Source organism: Malania oleifera, chromosome 1 (genome assembly GCF_029873635.1).
Source record: "Malania oleifera isolate guangnan ecotype guangnan chromosome 1, ASM2987363v1, whole genome shotgun sequence".
Lineage (NCBI taxonomy): Eukaryota > Viridiplantae > Streptophyta > Magnoliopsida > Santalales > Ximeniaceae > Malania > Malania oleifera.
The window spans coordinates 99109614-99129455 of record NC_080417.1 but is presented as its reverse complement, the minus strand read 5'-3'; positions in this window follow the sequence as shown (position 1 = coordinate 99129455).

Here is a 19842-nt window from a genome sequence, read left to right as displayed (position 1 = left end):
CGCCTAATTTCATTTTATTCCTAAATAGTGAAATTTGAGAACAATAAATTTTCATCTACTCTTTACTATGAATATGTAAAAAGTTAATGATGACAACCCACTTTTTTTATAAGTAAATTATCAAACTCTTCTATTTTAACTGTTCTATATTTATCAAAACTTCATGAGCCAAACGCAACCTTGACATTTTATATAAACATTAAAACCACAAAAGATTTACCTTTACACTAGGGTTGAAAATATGAATTTCAAGTTTTGAATTTGGAGATGCGAGTGTTTGTACAAATTCAGTATAATTTTATATTACATTTAGATCAAATTCACAAAAAATTAAATCGAAAATCTCTCCCAAACATAGAGTACTAATTAGACGGAAATTTAAAATAGTTGAGCTAGATGAACTGATAAAAAGAAAATCCCCACCCATTTGAGTGTTAGGGTTATATAGTGGTCTTCCCTTGGAATTAGCCGTTTTCTTATGGAGACCATGACTTTTATTCCTCTATATGTTCTTCTGGAGTTGTGGTTTCCATGCTCCTACATGCTTCAATTTTACATCCTTCTTCATTTTTAACCTATTTGGCTCTGTCATCCTTAAGATTGAATTGGGGAGTGAGGATAAACCATGCATCGTATTCCATGGATGTGATATTAGAAATATGAATGAAACTGCTACAAAATCTTCAAATGGCATTAATGAGGCATGCTTTCGTGATTATACTTGAGATTTGGCAAATGCTACTAATTAATTACAGTTTTTTTTTTTAAAGAGGGCGGCACCTTCATTTATTTATTAATACACCCTTACTTTTGGCGAAAAAAAACCGTGGTTATAAGATAAAAACAAAAGGGAGAGTACAGAAAGACCCTCCCAACAAAAACCATAACCAGCAACCAACCAAATTAGGACAATAAAACTAAACACAACTAACAAAAAAGATAAAAACATAAACACAACCAAAATCAAAAACAAAATACATCAAACGAAATTTTAGAGTTGAACTAACGACGAACGGAAATAAGACCCCACCTATCCATCCGAAGAATACCTTTCAGATAATTACAGTTTTCCTTCTCCATTTTCCCTTATCCTATTTTTGAAACCTTGAATTTTTGACCTTAAATTTTAATTTGTACGGATGGTATATAATGTAGTATAATAATATTATATTGTATTCTGTTTAGATCCATAATAATACAAATTTAAGGCACAAAATTCATGTTTCCACGCATGGTTTGTTATTCTTTTTAAGTCTCTAAAATTGAAAAGCATTAAGCATTTCAGGTTTGTATATTGATTTCGGCCTCTAATATTCCGAACAGACATGGATGTGAACTTCACAGTTGAGACCCATCCAGATGTGTAATCCACTCCGATATGGATACAAGTCAAGATAAACATACAATGTAATACTCTAAAATTATCCTTCCGAGCCCATATACTTAAGTTTCTCTTCGCTTTACCTTTTTTAAATTTTCACATCGATTTACATTTCCACGCACTTGTATTGAACACTTTAACATTCAATATGAATATATTTTGACATGTTCACATAGCCTAAAAATTATCGAATATACAAAAGTTTATTTACCCGCAAACTCTTAAAAGCCTTTTTAGCATTAATTTGTCAGTTTGATGAATTTTTACAATATATTACACCACGATAAATTTGTTTTTAGAAAGGTATTTATCGATTTCGCCACCTAGTAATTAATAATAGAGTGCGCACTTTTATATGTTCATGAGTTTATGAATTCATGTTTAGATAAATTTTATGTGCATCATAAATTTTTAGGGTCTGTAACTTATTTAGGTCTATAAAACACACTCCTTGTGCTAGCAAATATTAATGGATGTGTAAATTTAAAAACCAAAATTTTTGGGTAAACATATGCATAGATAATAATTTGGGATAATTTAGAGGCTTAAAAATAATATAAAAAATGAGGAGGAAGATTGTAATTTGTGAATAGCACATTTAGAAGAGATCTGGAGTCATGAAGACATACATCGCCCACCATCACAGATAGTCCATTGCCAGTTCTCTCTTACATTCATGGGTGCACTATGCATGGTCTTTAACCATTTCCTACTTCAAGAAAATCTTACAGATGCTAAAGCAAAGAAGGCTAAATTGAAGGAGTAAGCAGAATATGCCAATGGGACAAAAATAAACTAAGTCATGGCCTTTCTTATAGAACATCTAGTTTTAAAGTTATGCTTGATTCATTGGAATACTTAGTTTCTAAGAGTTAGAAAGGAAATGTATAAATATAATAATATTCTTATGATAAAATTTGACAATAGTTTTTTCTTATCTATTCCTTATTATGGACTGATAAATATTTTTATATAGTTACTCTTTTTAAGATAATGATATATTTTTGGTGTAAAAGATTAAATTCTTTTGTATAACCATTTTATTTTTTAGAATAAGTATTTTACTTATAGAGTCACACTTACAGAGCCGTTTATGATAAATTTGAATTGTATTCCTTTGATTGAGTTTTGGATTGCTTGTTTTTATTTTCGATTGTTCTATTTCATTTGACCCCTTGGCCACTGGATATGCCCAGGTTGATCTGTATCTAGCCATTGTCTGGTTTTGATTTGATATTCTGATTGGGAACTTGGCTTCCCATTGCCTGGATATGCATAGTGTATATTGTACATATCCATTTTGATCAATACTATTTACCATTAACTCATCAAAAAAAAAAAAAAAACACTTATGTAACCCATTTGTTGTCCCTTGGTAAACCCAAACACATCTTGGGATATAGGGTTTGAATTGTTTAAAGAATATCAAATTGTTAGCTGTGTTAGTCTTTGTTTGTAAAAATAAGTACTTTTTCAAAAGAGTATTTATTATAAGTTCTTGTTTTAATAAGTGATGTTTGGTTTACACTTAATTGAACATTTATTTCTAAAGGCATTTTTTTAATTACTTTTTTTTTTTAGGAAAATAAGTATTCTCTGAAAAAGGTTTCTTTTTTTTGGAAAAAAAATACTTATAGAAAGTGCTTATAATAAATAATCTTAAACTCCTTTCAGATAAGTATTTTTTTAAATAAGTATTCTTTAAAAAAAAAAAATACTTTTAAATAAGTGGTTTCAAATGATCCTTTCTAGGTGAGGTATTTGCCAAAATCTATAATCTTTCTTCTTCTTCTTCTTCTTCCTCAAAATTAAAAAAAAAATAAAAATAGAAAAGGCTAGCAAGGTAGCAAAAAATAAACTATTAGGGAAAACTATTAAATATATTACAAATTGAATGAAATGTGGTATGAATTATGAATGAAATCTAGTAAGAAAATTCTATTAGTCATGGGTGGAGGCTCACAAGAACAATCATGATATGTCAATTTTGACTTTTCAAATAGAATTGGATGTGACAAGCCAACACCCCACCCCCCAAGTATGAAGATGCTCAAGGATATAAATTCGTGATGACATAGGCCCATGTGACAAGTGTTCAGTGGGTGTAGCAGTATGGGACTGAACACCTACCACGTGAGCCTGTGTCATCATGGGCCCACATTGTGCAACACTACTCCCTACAGGTATTGTCTCCCTTGTTTACTTCAAAAGTGTTTTAGTTCCACAAGAAAAACTACGTACTGAACACCTGCTACAAGGGCTTGTGTCATCATGGGCCCACATTGTGTAACACTACTCCTGCAGGTATTGTCTCCCTTGTTTACTTCAAAAGTATTTTAGTTCCACAAGAACAATTATGGATTGAACACCTGCTGCGACATAGGCCCACATTGTGTAACACTACCTCCTGTAGGTATTGTCTCCTTTGTTTACTTTGAAAGTGTTTTAGATCCACAAGAACACGTACGGTGAGTTAAAGACTATCTCGATGGTTAAATCCCCAAATATTTTGCCTAATTTTTCTATGGCCTAATTCTTATTAGATCAATCCACATAAATCATAAGCACTTTATTCCTCTTTAATCTCTCGCCCCATGTTTAGAGAGAGCATTGAATTTGGAGTTGCATTTGATTTAAATAAGATAATATATAAAATTATATTAGAATTTGTCTAAACCCATCCAAATCCAAATTCATGATCGAAAGTCCATGCTCCAAAACATTACTTCAGAAAATTTCTTTGTTTTGTTTTCTCAAATGGGATTCAAGATTTTTTTTGACAAAATTAATTTGAGATGGTACAAAAAGGAGTCGTCCAAGGAGCATTGCTTCAATGTGGCTAGGTGATGGGGTCAAGGGAGCTGGTACTGGTAGAGAGCAGTGAAGAATATGACAGGGCCACACTAAGGTACTAGAGCTTCAGTAATGTGAATGGTCTCATAATTTCTCCACTGAAGGAGTATGAAGGTGGATTAGAGAGATATATTGACAAATTTGAATAAAAAATAAAATTTGGTTCTGTGGGATAAAATGTGGTAGGATTGGAGTGAAAAATAAAAATTTAAATGAATATTTTGTAAAAAATGAAGTGAAAAATTCAATTTTACTCTATTAATTTAATTTAATTTAATTCTTGTGTATCAAACATTTTAATCAACAATACAGATTGTCTATTGATGACAAAGTAAAAGGCTCTAGTAATAATTTTTCACTATTAAAACCTAGCTACATTGGACTATATGCAAGGAAAATAAGGTTATTTTTTATGATCTCATCAATTCCCCATACAATTTCTCATTATATTCCATTCTTAATGTATACTGTTCCATCATTCCAAATATTGAGTATGTAAGAAATCATCAAGAAAATTTATGGGCCCATTTAGTTTTAGAAAATAATTTTTTATTTTCTATTTTATCTTTTTCTAAATTTTTTTTTTAAAAAAAATTAGTTAATTTTTCATTTGTACAACATTCGTAGGAAATAAATAAGCACTAAATACTTTTGGCACTATTTGCTTGTGAAACTAGTATCATTTTTTATTTTTTAAATAATTATAAAATTGTCATCTTATTTCTAATTTTTCAAATTTATATAAAAAAGTTAAAAAAATATCTTTTCATTATACTTCCAGTTTTCTAACTTTCACCTTTTGTATAAGCATGAAATTCGGATCTAAAACTTTAATTAGCGTGAAGTATGTATTGAATTTCTTCTAAATCCACACAAATTCAAATTCAAACTCCAAAATCTATAATTCTAAGAATTACCTTATACAAATTTCAGAAAATTAGAAAATGAATTGTCTACTCTTGTGATTATTTTGAAATCTAGACATAATATATATATATATATATATATATATATATATATATATTAAATAATTAAACAAACTCTTTATTTTCTATGTTTTTAATATAAATCTTGAAAACTTTAAAAATAATTTAATTTTTTTAATTACTTAGAAAAAAAATATATTTGTCAAAACTAAATGGACCCTAAAGTTTTGCTCCTAAAAACATACCGTAAGGTAGTAAAGATTTTTTAAAAGAAGATAAGAAAAAAAATTGTAAGAAACAAATTAGAAAACCAAGCCAATTATTGAAACTCCGTACTAAAATAAAATTTAAAATAAAAAAAATTACAAATTGATTAACTCTTATTCAATTTTATTATTCGAGAGTAAGATTGAGCCTGAGTTACACTATGGAAAATAGTTCATCTCTCATTTTACATCCCTTTTCAATTCTCTCTGAATTTAAAGTTGAGACTTTCAACATGAATACTCATGTTCTAATAATGAGTTTTCCCTACTAAGGAGACGGTAAGTAATAGTAATAAAAATGCTAGAAAACAATGAAAATTAATTAAACTAACACACACAATATTGACGTGGTTTGGCCAATTTAGCCTACGTCCACGGAAGATAAGTAACTTCAATATATATATATATGGGTATATAGTGAAGGAGGAGGAGAATTACAACACACTCAACTCACTTTAGTACACACTCACAGTGTACTCACACTTATTGTGTCTTCACTCACTCTCACTCTTTGTGTATATCAACATTTTTTGTGTATATCAATTCACCATCGAAGAGCAAAAAATAATGAAGGAGGAGTACTCCTTTTATAGGTGGATAGGATAAAATTATTTCAGCAAGTCTTCTCCTTTACACCAGCCGGCTGCAGCAATCCTGCTACCATATTTGACCCTATGTGAAGTCTGCCATATTTGACCCCATATGAAGCCTGCCATATTTGACCCTATGTGAAGCTAGTCTTCTTTTGCTTTATTAATTATTTGCACTAATCGGCACCATCAATTGGCAGCAACTTTGTCTTGTGCATACCATGGTGTACATCAAGCTACCCATGAATGAAGAGTAAGATACTTTCTTCATTTCTTTTTCATCTTTTTCACTTGTAGGATATTACTTGGAAGTAAGCTTGAAGTGTCCTGCAAGTGGGTAACTAACTGGTTTTGCTTTGCTCATGTTAAATCTTTCTAGCACCTTCTCAATATACTTTTCTTGAGATAACCACAACTTTTTATTTTTCCTATCTCGAAAGATCTTCATTTCAAGAATCTATTTTGTTAGACCCCAATCCTTCATTGCAAAGGATTTTCTTAGTTCTTTCTTTAACTTTGCTATCTTCTTAGTATCACGACCAACAATCAGCATATCATCCACATAAAACATGAGAATAGTGAAATGATTGCCAGAAAATCTCTTAATAAAAACACAGTGGCCAGTTGTTAACCTGTTATACCCGTGCTCCATCATGAATGAATCGAAATTCTTGTACCACTGTCTTGGTGCCTGTTTGAGACCATACAAACTCTTTCTCAATTTGCACACCAATTGTTCTTTTCCTTTGACCTCATATCCTTCAAGTAGTTTCACATAGATTTATTCTTTCAAATCACCATGGAGAAATGCAATTTTTACATCAAGTTGGTCAATCTCCAAGTTCAGGCTGGTAGCTAATCCGAAAACAACTCAAATAGATGACATCTTTACTAGGGGTGAGAAAATCTTTTCAAATTTAATGTCTTTTCTTTGACCAAAGCCTTTCACAACTAGTTGTGCCTTGTACCTTGGTTGTGAGTTTCCTTCTTCATTTTTCAATTTAAACACTCATTTGTTGTTGAGTGCTTTCATTCCCTTTGGTAGTTCTACCAAATCATAAGTGTGGTTCTCATGCAAGGATTTCATCTCTTCTTGCATGGCCTTCAACCACTCAATTTTATGCTCATGTGACATGACATCCTCATAATATTCTAGTTCTCCCTTGTCAGTTAGCAACACATACTCATCTGGTGAGTATTTGCTATAAAGTTGACACTCCCTAGTGGATCTTCTTATTTAGGGTTCTATTACTGTAGCTTCTTGATCACCTTTAACTATTTGTTCATCATCTTCCTTGTTATTATCATGCTCCTCTTGTGGCTGTGGTGGTGAATCTGCAATCAGCTTGATTGGATTCATGAGGACATGCTTTGGATTATCAGCTTTCTCACAATCGTCAATAATTTGGTCTTCAAAGAACACCACATCTCTGCTTCGGATGACTTTTTGTTCTTTGGATCCCATAATCTGTAGCAGAACTCATCAATACCATAACCGATGAAGATGCACTCTTTTGCCTTTGCATCAAGTTTGGTCATTTCATCAAGAGGAATATGGACAAAAGCTTTACAACCAAACACCTTTAAGTGTTTATAGGATACATCTTTCCTAGTACAGATCCTTTCAAGAATGTCACCTCCTAAAGGAACTAAAGGAGAAAGGTTGATAAGGTTAACTGTTGTCATTAACGCCTCACCCCAAAAAGATTTTGGCAACCTTGAATGAGAGAGCAAATGGATAATCTTGTTGTAGATGGTTCTATTCATTCTTTTTGCAACACCGTTGTGTTGAGGAGTCCTAGGAACTGACTTCTCAAGCCTGATACCATGGACTCTGTAATGCTTTTCAAATCGCCCAATGTATTCAACATTGTTGTCTGAATGAACACATTTGAGCTTTCTTACGCTTTGTCTTTCAACATTGGCTTGAAACTTCTTGAACATATCTAACACCTAGTCTTTACTTTTCAAAGGATAAGCCCACACTTTTCTAGAGTGTTCATCAATGAATGTAACAAAATACAATTATCCACCAATACTTTTATCATTCATAAAACACACATCAATATGAACCAAATCTAGAATATGCTTTCTCCTAAATGGGGAGTTCTTTTGAAATGCAACTCTTTGTTGTTTGCAAGATAAACAATGAGTACAATTCTTTAAAGAATTACTTGAGAAATTTGGAAGGAGCTTCTTCCCTGCAAGAATCTGGAGTCCTTTCTCACTCATGTGGCCAAGTCTGTTGTGCCATAACTCAGTGGTGACCTCATGTTCTGTAGCATTCACATCTCCTGCACAGAGTTTCTTAGCTTGAGTGTAGTATAAGCTAACATCCTTCTTTCCTTTAGCCACCACCAAATTCTTTTTCTTGAGCTTCCAGACTCCATTACTAAAATTGCTTTCATAACCCATGTCATCAAGTTAACCTGTGGAGATTAGGTAAGGTGAATGTCTAGTACATGCCGAACATCCTTCAGTAGTAGTTTGCAGCCAACATTTGTTTCTATCAACACATCTCCTTTACTAGCAATTTTGCATTTGACTTCATTTCCCATCTTAACAAAGCCATAATCACCACATTTGTAAGATGAGAAGAAGTCTCTTCGTGCTGTTGCATGGAATGATGATGATGCAGAGTCAATCGTCCATGTTGTGTCTTGGCAAGTGAGGTTAACGTGTCCTTCCTCACACACCACATAAGTTTCACCTTCATCATAAGTCACAGCTACACTACTTTTGTCCTCCTCTTTCTTGTCTTTGTTGGTTTGTTTTGCCTTCTATTTCCAATAGTCCTTCTTTATATGTTCAGGCTTATTACAATAATAATAGGTGAAGTTACCCCTTGATTTTGATCTACCTCTAGACTTGCTTCTGGACCTACCTGTGTTCTTCTTGTCTCCTTGGGAATATCTGCTTTTGCCCGTCTCAGTGACCATCGCTTGTCCTTGAGAGTGAGTGGGCAAGCCTTGCTCAGCTCTTCTCTTACCTTCTCTTGTGATGCTATCCTTCACCATGCTCAAGGTTACCTTTCCATTTGGTGCTGAATTACTAAGAGCTACCACCAGTGTCTCCCAACTATTTGGTAATGAACTTAACAAAATCAACGCTTGAATTTCATCTCCAATAGTTATTTCCATGCTTGCCAAATTACCAAGAATTTCATTAAATTTATCCAAGTGATATGAAACATTTTGTCCATTATATAATTTTAAATTCACAAGCCTTCTTATTATGAAGGCTTTGTTCTGGGCATTTTTTGGCTTGTAAATCTCTCCCAGATGTTGCCAAAGTTTGTAGGCATTCGTTTCTTTGGTTGTACCATGAATTGCCATCGTATCAACCCACTGTCTTATAACATTGACAGCTTTTCTGTTGAGCTTCTTCCAATCAGATTCAATTTTCCACTTGGCATGATCCCTTTACATTCAATGGGATCGAACAGATCTTTACAGTACAAAAAATATTCCATCATTGTCTTCCAGATGGAACAATTTGTCTCTGTAAGTATGATCATGGAACTGCTCCCAAGACTTGTACTTTCCTTCATTTAATATGCTTTGGTACTATACGTGGACAACTAAAGTGAACAATGTTGCTACAGTATAATCTCAAAGGTTAGGAACTAATATTGCCTTAATCTAGCCATGAAGGCAATATTAATACACATCAAGAAAACCTGCCATTAAGGCGGTAATGATACACAAAAATAAAACCTGCCATCAAGGCGGTATTAATATAAAATAAAATAAAAACCTGCCAACAAGGCAGTAAACCAATATCTCTGATACCAATTATTGGGATATGAATCCCACCCAAGATCAAATAACACACACACACACACACACACACACACACACACACACACAAATAATACACAATATTTACGTGGTTTGGCCAATTTATTCTACATCCACGGGAGAGGAATAACTTCACTCTCTCTCTCTCTCTCTATCTATATATATATATATATATATATATATATATATATGGGTATACAGTGAAGGAGGAGGAGAATTACAACACACTCAACTCACTCACTTTAGTACACACTCATAGTGCACTCATACTTATTGTGTCTTCACTCTCTCTCACTCTCTGCGTATATCAACACTTTTTTGTGTATATCAATTCACCGCCAGAGAGCATAAAACAATGAAGGATGAGTACTCCTTTTATAGGCAGATAGGATAAAATTATTTCAGCAAGTCTTCTCCTTTACACCAGCCGTCTGCAGCAATCCTATTGTCGTATTTGACCCAAGCATGCCATATTTGACCCTATGTGAAACTTGCCATGTTTGACCCCATATGAAGCTTGCCTTCTTTTGCTTTATTAATTATTTGTACCAGCCAACACCATCGATTGGCAGCAACTTTGACACCATCGAGCCCCAACATATATATATATATATATGTAATTAAATACCGAACCCTTGAAATTTCTCCTTTGCAATTTGATCCACGTGTTGAATCATCTCAGGGTTCATGTAATTCTTGGAATCATCAACCTTAACTTTCCTAAAAAATACCTTGTCCTTAAGTGTATTAATGAATAACCCAATCTGATTCACCTCCAACTTGCTATGTTCTCAAAACTGCAGAACTCAATTACTTTGTTAACTATGCCTTCTTTCTCTTCCTCTGACGTGAAAGGGTGGCCCAAGAACCATGCCAACCTCTTCACCTGAGCCACAGGCCCTTGCTTCAACTCCTCATATCTCACCACCTCCACTTTCTCCAGCTACTCCAACTTTGCTTTCAAATACTCTAGCACATGATCCTAGTAGGGCTTGTACGGCGAGAACCCCTCACAGAACAGATTGACCATGTTGTCTAAGGGAGTGGGCGGATGCTCCTTGGGCGTTAGCATATTAAAAAAGTGCCACATAGAAACAAGCATGTCCTTGGGGTTCGTAAGCACATCAACGATTTCACAGTGCTTGAAGTCAAACACCGACCTGGGCAGCGAAGAGTAAGGGAGGTGGGTGGCGGTGAAAGGCATGTTGTTGATGTCTTAGGTGGCGTAAAGCTCCGCGAAGGGCATGTAGATGTGGGGGGAGGTGGCCAACAATGGGTGGGGGATGACAATGTTAAAGCTTAATATGCATTGTTAGCCCACAACCTAACAACTTAAGTTTTTAGGTAAAGTGGTAGTCTAACATGGTATCAGAGCTCTGGTTACTAGGAGGTCCTGTGTTCTAGTCTCGCTGCATTTATTTTGTGATAAACGTGTGGTGGTGTATATCAAGGAAATTGTGTCGTTTACCAGCCAATCGTCGATGGAATCTATATACCCATCAATGGTTATTTTGACAGTTTCAGACAGAAACATTTATAGGAGAAAACCATCGACGGTTCTGTCAGTTGCTGAATTGCCAAGAACCTATGCAGCTGAAGATTGATTGATATCCAATAGTCTGCGATAGCCTGGGATTCTTCATTTGTATTACTTAAATATTTGTTTGTATATGATAGTCTAGGATCTTTTGATTTGGTATTTAAATACTTTTGAATTTTTAACAACCATACTTTGTACAAGTCCTATATATAGGACATCTTCACATCAATGAAAATATTCTGTATTTTCTATATGGCATCAGAGCTCTTTTCTCTAACGAGTTTATTTATTTATTTATTTTTCCTTATGGCCGTTTCCTCTGAATCTGTTAATGTCAACACTTTCAAGCTTCCTGTCAATGGCAACACTCATCTTGTTGCCATCAATGCAGGCTCTTAGCTTCCTTTGAAGCTAACCCCTTCCAACTTCCTTTCATGGCGCGCCCAACTGACGTCATTGCTCATTGGCTATGACCTCCAGGGATATTTTGACAATATCACTTTATGTCCGTCACCAACTCTTTCTACCAGCACCTCCTTTGCCGATTCATCTTTTGCATATGTTTCCAATCTGGCTTTCTAGCATTGGCTCAAGCAAGATAAGCTGATCCTTCACGCCATCCTTGCATCTGGCTCCAAACCGGTAATGTCGCCCATTGCTACTTCAACCACTACTCATGATGCTTGGTCCAAGTTGCAACGACTGTATGCTAATCGTTCTTGTACTCGTGTTATGCAACTTAAGGAGGAGTTGAATGAGAGTCCCTCTTAGTCTCAGTGTATCTCCATGTCATCAATGTTTAAGTTGATGAACTTGCTGTGATTGACTCTCCCGTATCAGTGGATGACATTACTCTGTATGCCCTTAATGGTCTTGGTCCTGAAAATAATTTATTTTCATAGATAAAAAGTCCTTTTTAAAAAAATAAAAAATGAAAAGGTATCACCTTGGTTTTCCAAATTGAGTTTTCCCTCAAAATTTGCCCAATTTTATTTCAAAATTAGATCTCCCTCAAATTTTCTAACTACACAAACTTGATCTCAATTACTAGGAATATAAGTAACTTGCCTTAAAAAAGTAGGTCCAATCTAAAAAACACAAACAAAATACCTTCTTTTTTCCCCCAAAGTAAACCCTTTTTTTTTTTTTTCTAAAATAAAGGAAAGAGTAGTGAGACAACTATGGGACTTAACCCTTGGCATAGGTCTCACAACACATCCTTTTTTTCAAAAATTAAGTCACACATACAAATAGACACGTACACACATGCAATGCTATAACCATTCTTTGAACGAGTGTTGTTAGAGGTGCTAAGGGAATAATCATTGCTTTGATAGGTATTCAACTACTTTCCCTACGTACAAAGGAACTCCCGAAATAAAAAATATCTTTCCTTTAGATTTTCTTTATTTTTACCTCTATTTTCATAAAATAAACAAGTGACTCTGTGTTCTTGCATTTGAAACTCACCACCCTTTTCTTTTGGATTCGCCATGTGGTCCATCTCTCGTCGATTAGTGCGGCCCTAGATGTCAAAGTTAACAATGTCCAATGCTAAACATAAGGTTAAGCCAAAAGGAATGCGACAAGGGATCATAAAAAAGAATGAAGACGACTCTTAGGGGTCCTAAGAAGGGAGAATACTACATGTGGTGTCAACTTCTATCCTTAAATGCTAAAGGTTTCAAGATTGTTTTGCTACTCCAGCTTAGGTGCTAGCAAAGTTTTTAAACCCTATTTCAAGTTAATGGAAAATGTACTACCTAAGTGGAATGGTTCACACGCCTATAGAGACTTATGCCTATTAAAGCTAACACTACTTCATCCCTATCTAACCTAAAGGTAAAAGACTAGGTATATGGCTAGTGACACTGTGTGTAAGAAGAGGTTAAACATAGAACCAATTATTTAATAAAGAATAATAAAAGAGTCAAAAAGTTTAGTAGTTCACTTTAGAGTAACTAATGGCTAATTATTGGCTTGACTCTGTAAAGTCCCTAATGAAGTTGCCTAGCTATCAATGCGTCTCGAAGAGGGCACCGATCTAGATGGCAAACAAGCGTGTTATTTTAAAAATATAATTTGAGTGAGATTCTAGATTAAAAAAAATATTCCATAAAATCGCCACTAACTTATTATTTCCCTAGGTGCATGTGATTAGTTCACCTAAACATCTACCAATTTCAGTCGCTAATCTAATCCTGAGTCGAGAAATGGTAGTCTTAGTCTGCGTAATTAGAGTAAGGTTTGGGAGTATGGTTGTGCAAGGAGAAGGTATCAGTGCTCCCTACACACCAGTCCTAACGAATGATATTTGATTAGTCATTGATTATTCATTTGAGCTTAATTAAGTAAGACTCTTAACTGCTCTATATTTATTCAATTACCAAGATTTTAAATATTGAATAATCGTGTCATTGTAGAGACTATTCTCACCTCTAGAATCTTGAAAGCACAACCATTGCCCACCTTTGGATTTCGTCATCGAATTCATTTTTAGTATTTGCATACAAAATTAAGCGTAAATGATATAAATAGTATGCATAGTGTGCTAGAGAGTGCTTAGGCACCCTCCCCTCAAACTTTTAGAATGGACGACATTTTCCCATCAGCTGTTTGTGTTTTCCAATTATAGGGGTTCACACACACAAGCAAAAGATTAAAAACTACTTTAAAATGCTGGTGTTCATCAAAACAAGAAAGAGGGTGAAAAAAATATTTTTTTGGGATTTAAAAAAAAAAGACATAAAGGTGCTAAATAAAACCACACATTTTTTTTTTTGTTTGCCCTTTATAATAATAACCATAATATTAAAATGCTAAAAAAAATATAAATATACAACTAACACATACATACTATCTCGTTCCAATACAAACCCCAATGCATGCATAAATATTCATAACGATAATCACGCATTCCAAAACACATACACCCTTGCATGATCCACTTATATATAAAATCACACATTTTCCATTTTCCTTTCATAATGATTGCAATAATGTTAAAATTATATATAAAAAAAACATAAATATACAACAAACATATACATACTAACTCGTTCCAACACACACCGAAATGCATATGCATAAATATCTATATTGATTCTCAACTACGCATTCCAAAACACTTGCATGTTTATATGCTAACTCATATATGTATGCATTTATGTGTAATCACAAACTCATGTTTATTATGCATGTGTCTATGCATACTCATGTATACACTCATCAACCACACAAACACACATGTCCTTATGCCCATGTACTTCCCATAAACATGAAACATGTTTACGCTTAAACAGTCATTTTTTACACATATACATTCACTTAATAATCTTAACATGTCCATGCTAATTTAGGAACTAACTCATGCAAGCTAACAAGTGTAATGTATGCAAATGCATATAATTAATTTACTTCATATGTACATTGCCTCCACCACTTATAAGCATGGAAATACACATATCCAAGCCTGCCTATATTCACTTATATTCATGAACTCATTCACATGGAAATACACATATCCAAGCCTACCTATATTCACTTATATTCATGAATTCATTCACTCCCATGCCAATACACTACCGTGCTTGGACATAATTGAACATTCACACTACCCATCATACATTGCCACATTTAGCCATGTATTTTTCACATATATGCACAACTCATACATTTAGCCCCCAAAAAACCCAAAATAAATAAATAAAATCGCACACACATGTAGCCTTGTTAATCAAAACACACACTTAATCATGCATACCTTTCATGTAAGGTGTAGAGACCTGGAAAATGTGTACAAAAAAAAAAAGAAAAAGGATTCGGTTTGGTACAGGACCAAATCGTCGACGGTTTGGTGAGCTCAGAGAAAACTGTCGACGATTTCAAGTTACCAAGGGCTGATTAAGGTAAAAATGGTTTGGTTAAAAACCAAATCGTCGACGGTTTTGTCTGAGGCAGTAGCTTATAAATAGGAATTCAACTCATTTATTTTGGAGATAAATGTTCCTCTCTCTCTAGATTGTTGTTTCTTTCTCTCCCTCTCTCTTCAATTTCTCCCCAAGAACTCAGCCAAATTGAAGATCAGATATCATTTCTGGGTCCTAGCGTCGATCCTTAATGATTTAACTAGAGTGGATTCGTCGTTTGGGCATCCTAAGAACCACTCCAAGGATAAGGTAAAGGGAATAGATTATGTAAGATATTTTTGTAAATTTAACTGATTAAAATGAAGTATATAATTACAGGATTGTTATATATGATTTTTCTGAATAATCAGACATAGGAAAATGATAATGTGGTATATTACATATATGTGTATTTGGGAAAAAATTAGGTAGTTTGAGTAAAGTAAATCCTAAAAGATGATTATGAGTTTATTTCTCAATAAAATATATTTTTCTAAGCAGTTATTATACCATGAATTATCACTCAAAATGTGTGGCATGAGTATGATTATTTTTAATGCACAAATAAGCTTATTAGAATATTTTATGATGATACACAACAAAGTATGATTTTATACCAATTTATGATTATGACGGGATTTATATGGAATTATGAATATGACAGATTTTATACAGAATTATGAACATGTCAGATTTTATGTAGTCTTATGAAAATGAGATGATGTTAGAATTTAATTATATAAATTGTATTATATGGTAGTAGAACCCTGATGGACTAGTTATGATTCAGAGCACGATAACGTAGCTAGTATTACATGCAGTGCAGTCACACTATTAGGAAAGTGTAGGCAGATGAAAGTCGATTGACCCTTGTAGTGATGTATCGCAGGAGCAGGTTACCCACTAGGTCCAGATCAGGTTGGGTGGGCAATCGTACTATAGACATAACAATTTTGACTAACTTGATAGGCCAGCCATGACTAAATCCAGCCTTTGGGCCACACAACCCAATCATAGGGGTTTATACATGATGTTATATGTAGGGGTGAGCAAAATTCGGTGAAAACCGAATTAACTGAATTAACCGGCCGAAATTGGTCGGTTCGGTTCGGGTAAAAATCCTGGTTCGGTCGGTTCGGTTATAATTCCACAAAATTTCGGTTAATCGGTTTCGGTTCGGTTAAGGGTAAAAAAATTTCGGTTAACCGAATTACTAATTAATTAGATTTTAAATATAATTTATGAATATAAATTTTGCTTATGCAAGTGCATGAAGGAGTTTAATTAACATATTTCGATTCTTTGTTTTACGGTAAAATATTATTTTCATTAATAAAATTAATAAATAAGGTATTTAATTAAGTTAGATTTGGTTTTAAAAAAAATTTATAATTGTATTATATTTCTAACAATTAATTTTAAATGATTTCGGTTAAAATCGGTTAACCGAATTACCCGAATGGGCAATTCGGTCGGGGTCGATTCGGTTTCCATCGTCAATTCGGTCGGTTCGGTTAATGGTTTTATTTAACCGAATTTTTCGGTTAATTCGGTTAATTACCCGAATTTAACCGAACCGACCGTTTGCTCACCCCTAGTTATATGATAGTTCCATAAGGGAAATTCTGTTATTTATATATACATAAATTTATGAAAACATGATTATCTATTAAGTTAAAGTATGTTTGAGTAGAAAATATATATTTTCAATTGTATATATGTGTGAGTTATGGTATATAAATGTCTTTTTTAGTTAAAGTTAAATTAATGGTTATGTTTTGCTTATGAAAAAAAACTCATTGATTCACAGCAACACTTAAATCAAATACAAGATATATCATGTGAATCATACTATGTTCAATATATTAGAAGGAGAATAGATATACCTTTAAGTTTTACTTCTTAATCGTTTAAGCTCGGAGTGGTGTCATCATCTCTCTTAATTTTTTAAAATCCTTATAATTCCCAAAATCCTTAGCATATAAAAAGATATAAATGTGCAAAAGCATTAGTGACTAAGGCACATAAAAAGTATGCATGGCACACAGATGATATATATTAAAACACGCAACATGCAAATTTAATTCATTTTCAGTTTTTGGGAAATTATGCATTTTTTAAAATCATTTTTCAATGGGATGTGATAACTTTGACAAATACTTTCCAAATCCACTAAACATTTGATTTTACAAAAATATTTTCAAATTTAACGTAGTAAACTCTATGCAATAAAACAAGTGGAGGATTTGCAAGGCGTTGACCCTCAAAACAGGGATACACCAAAAAATGAGTCGTTGTAATCTTTATGCAAATAGTGATTAAGCTTATTGCAACCAGGCTCTAATACCAATTGTTGGAGTTGATGTGATCCCAAGAAGAGGGGTGAATTGAGTTTTAAAAATATTTTTGACTAATTTAAAACATTTCGCCAATTCACCATAGTTCATATCCCATTCAACGTATATACGTGTATGTAAAACGAGTTTAACAATAAAAGCAAATATACACGTGTGCAGTATCTTATTTAAATCAAATGTGTGCATGAGAATAACTTTGATATTAAATAAACATTCATACACATGCTGAAATTAAAGTGTAGGAATTTAAATAAGATAGAGAGAGCAACACCAGATTTGTTATCGAGGTTCGGCCAAATCAGCCTACATCCCCGCCTTGGGCATACCCCCCAAGTATTATACTATATCTGCTCACTTAACTAGATGGAGTAAAAGCCTTTTACATCATCTCTTTACGGGGCGAGAAAACCCTAACTCAATTATTAGGCTGAGTCAAACAAGTCTCACTTAGGGGGCTGAGACTCCCCAATTCAATTTCGGACTGAACCGAATCGGTCTCACTTACGGGGCTGATACCCCCCCAGTTCAATTAATGGGCTGAACCCAACCGTTACAATAAAACCATTTTGTACATAAAACATGCTTCAGAAATACAAGAAGATATGTACATGCTTAAGCTCATAGAATATGCACTCTCTTAGTAGAGAAAGGGTGCTTAACTATATTTAAACCCTAATAAAAAGTTTTCTCCAAAAATATATTTCAATAATAATATAGGAAAATCTAGGGTTTTGCTCTTTTAATGATTTTTGCACAAATAGAATGTGTATGAAAAATGAGTATTATGTTCCCCAAAAAGGATTTATGCAAGTTAGAAATACTTGGAGAATTTAGGAGTTAAGCTCAATAAAATATTTGTGCAATAAATAAATTCTCCCAAAAATGTTTATCAAAGAAATAATCGGGAGCAATGCAAGCAATACTCTCAAAGAATGATTTTCAAGAAGTAAGTAACAAGTGAGAGTATATGCATGTAAATACAAGCAAAATGCCCAAAATAAAATACTCTCTTTAAAAATGATTTTGAGATAAAACAAGTGAAAGAGAGTTGGTGAAACTTGTTTAAAATATTTTGCCCCAAATAATGATTTAAACAACAAAAATTTTTTTGGGAGAACTTTGATTAACAATAAATTAGAGAAAAGATTTGGGTTAGTCAAAGTTGCTAATTTGGAGTAATGAGAGGGTATTCATAGAGTTTGTGAAAAATATGACCGTAGGGGATACGAAGGTCATTTTAGAAAAAGATTAATGATGTTTAATTAAAATTGACCTCATTTTAAAAAAGTTAACCACGGTAAATTTTTGGTGCAACCCGAGAACATCGGTCAACCAGGGCAAATTCGGTCAACCCAAGTTCTTAGGGTTCGGTCGACCGGGCATGAAATGAATTGTAGGTTTGGTCGAATGGATTTGTACGTTCGAAGGCGATTTTTTAGTTTTGCAAGGTTCGGTCGACCAGGGTTAATATGAACTAAACTGGTCGGTCGACCAGACCATTGGGTTCCCACACGTGGGAACTCGGTCGACTAGGTTGGTGGTATACAAAAATCACTCGGTCGACTAGGAGGTCAAATAGTTGACTTGGATGGAGTTTGGTCGACCAGGAGATATATAATTAGCTGGGCTCGGCCAACCAGACTGTGGTCAAACTATTGACCAGGTCTAGGTTCAGTCGACCGAGGCATTTTGTGCATGGGAGTTCGGTCGACCGAATGTGCACATTTGGTGCATTTCGGTCCTATTTAAGCCACCAGCCACCCTATTTCAAATGACCAAACATTTGTATGCATGAGTACATGTCCTAAGGTCATTTCTAGGCCTTTGTGAAGACACAAAAAAAATCCGGTATCGGTCTACTGGTTTTGTAAACTTCGTTTAGCCTCGATTTTAACCCTAAAACTATTCCAAAAACTTTGTATGATTTTAATCAATGTAGAAAAACATTTTTGGTGAGATGTGCTAGTCCCTAGGGTCTATCTACGATCGTTCTGAGCATTCATACACATCATGCAGATGCATCCATTATTACAGACCAAAGATATAAAAAAATAAATACAATTACATAAAATAAACATCTTCTTTGTCTTTTTGCTCTTCTGACATCAAGGAATGCGCTTGATTGTATAGTATTTTAGTCCTGCAAGCTTCCATCGCCATTTTTTTATGTGTGTGTTAAATAAATGGACTTGTTCACATGCTAAATACACACAAAAGAAAC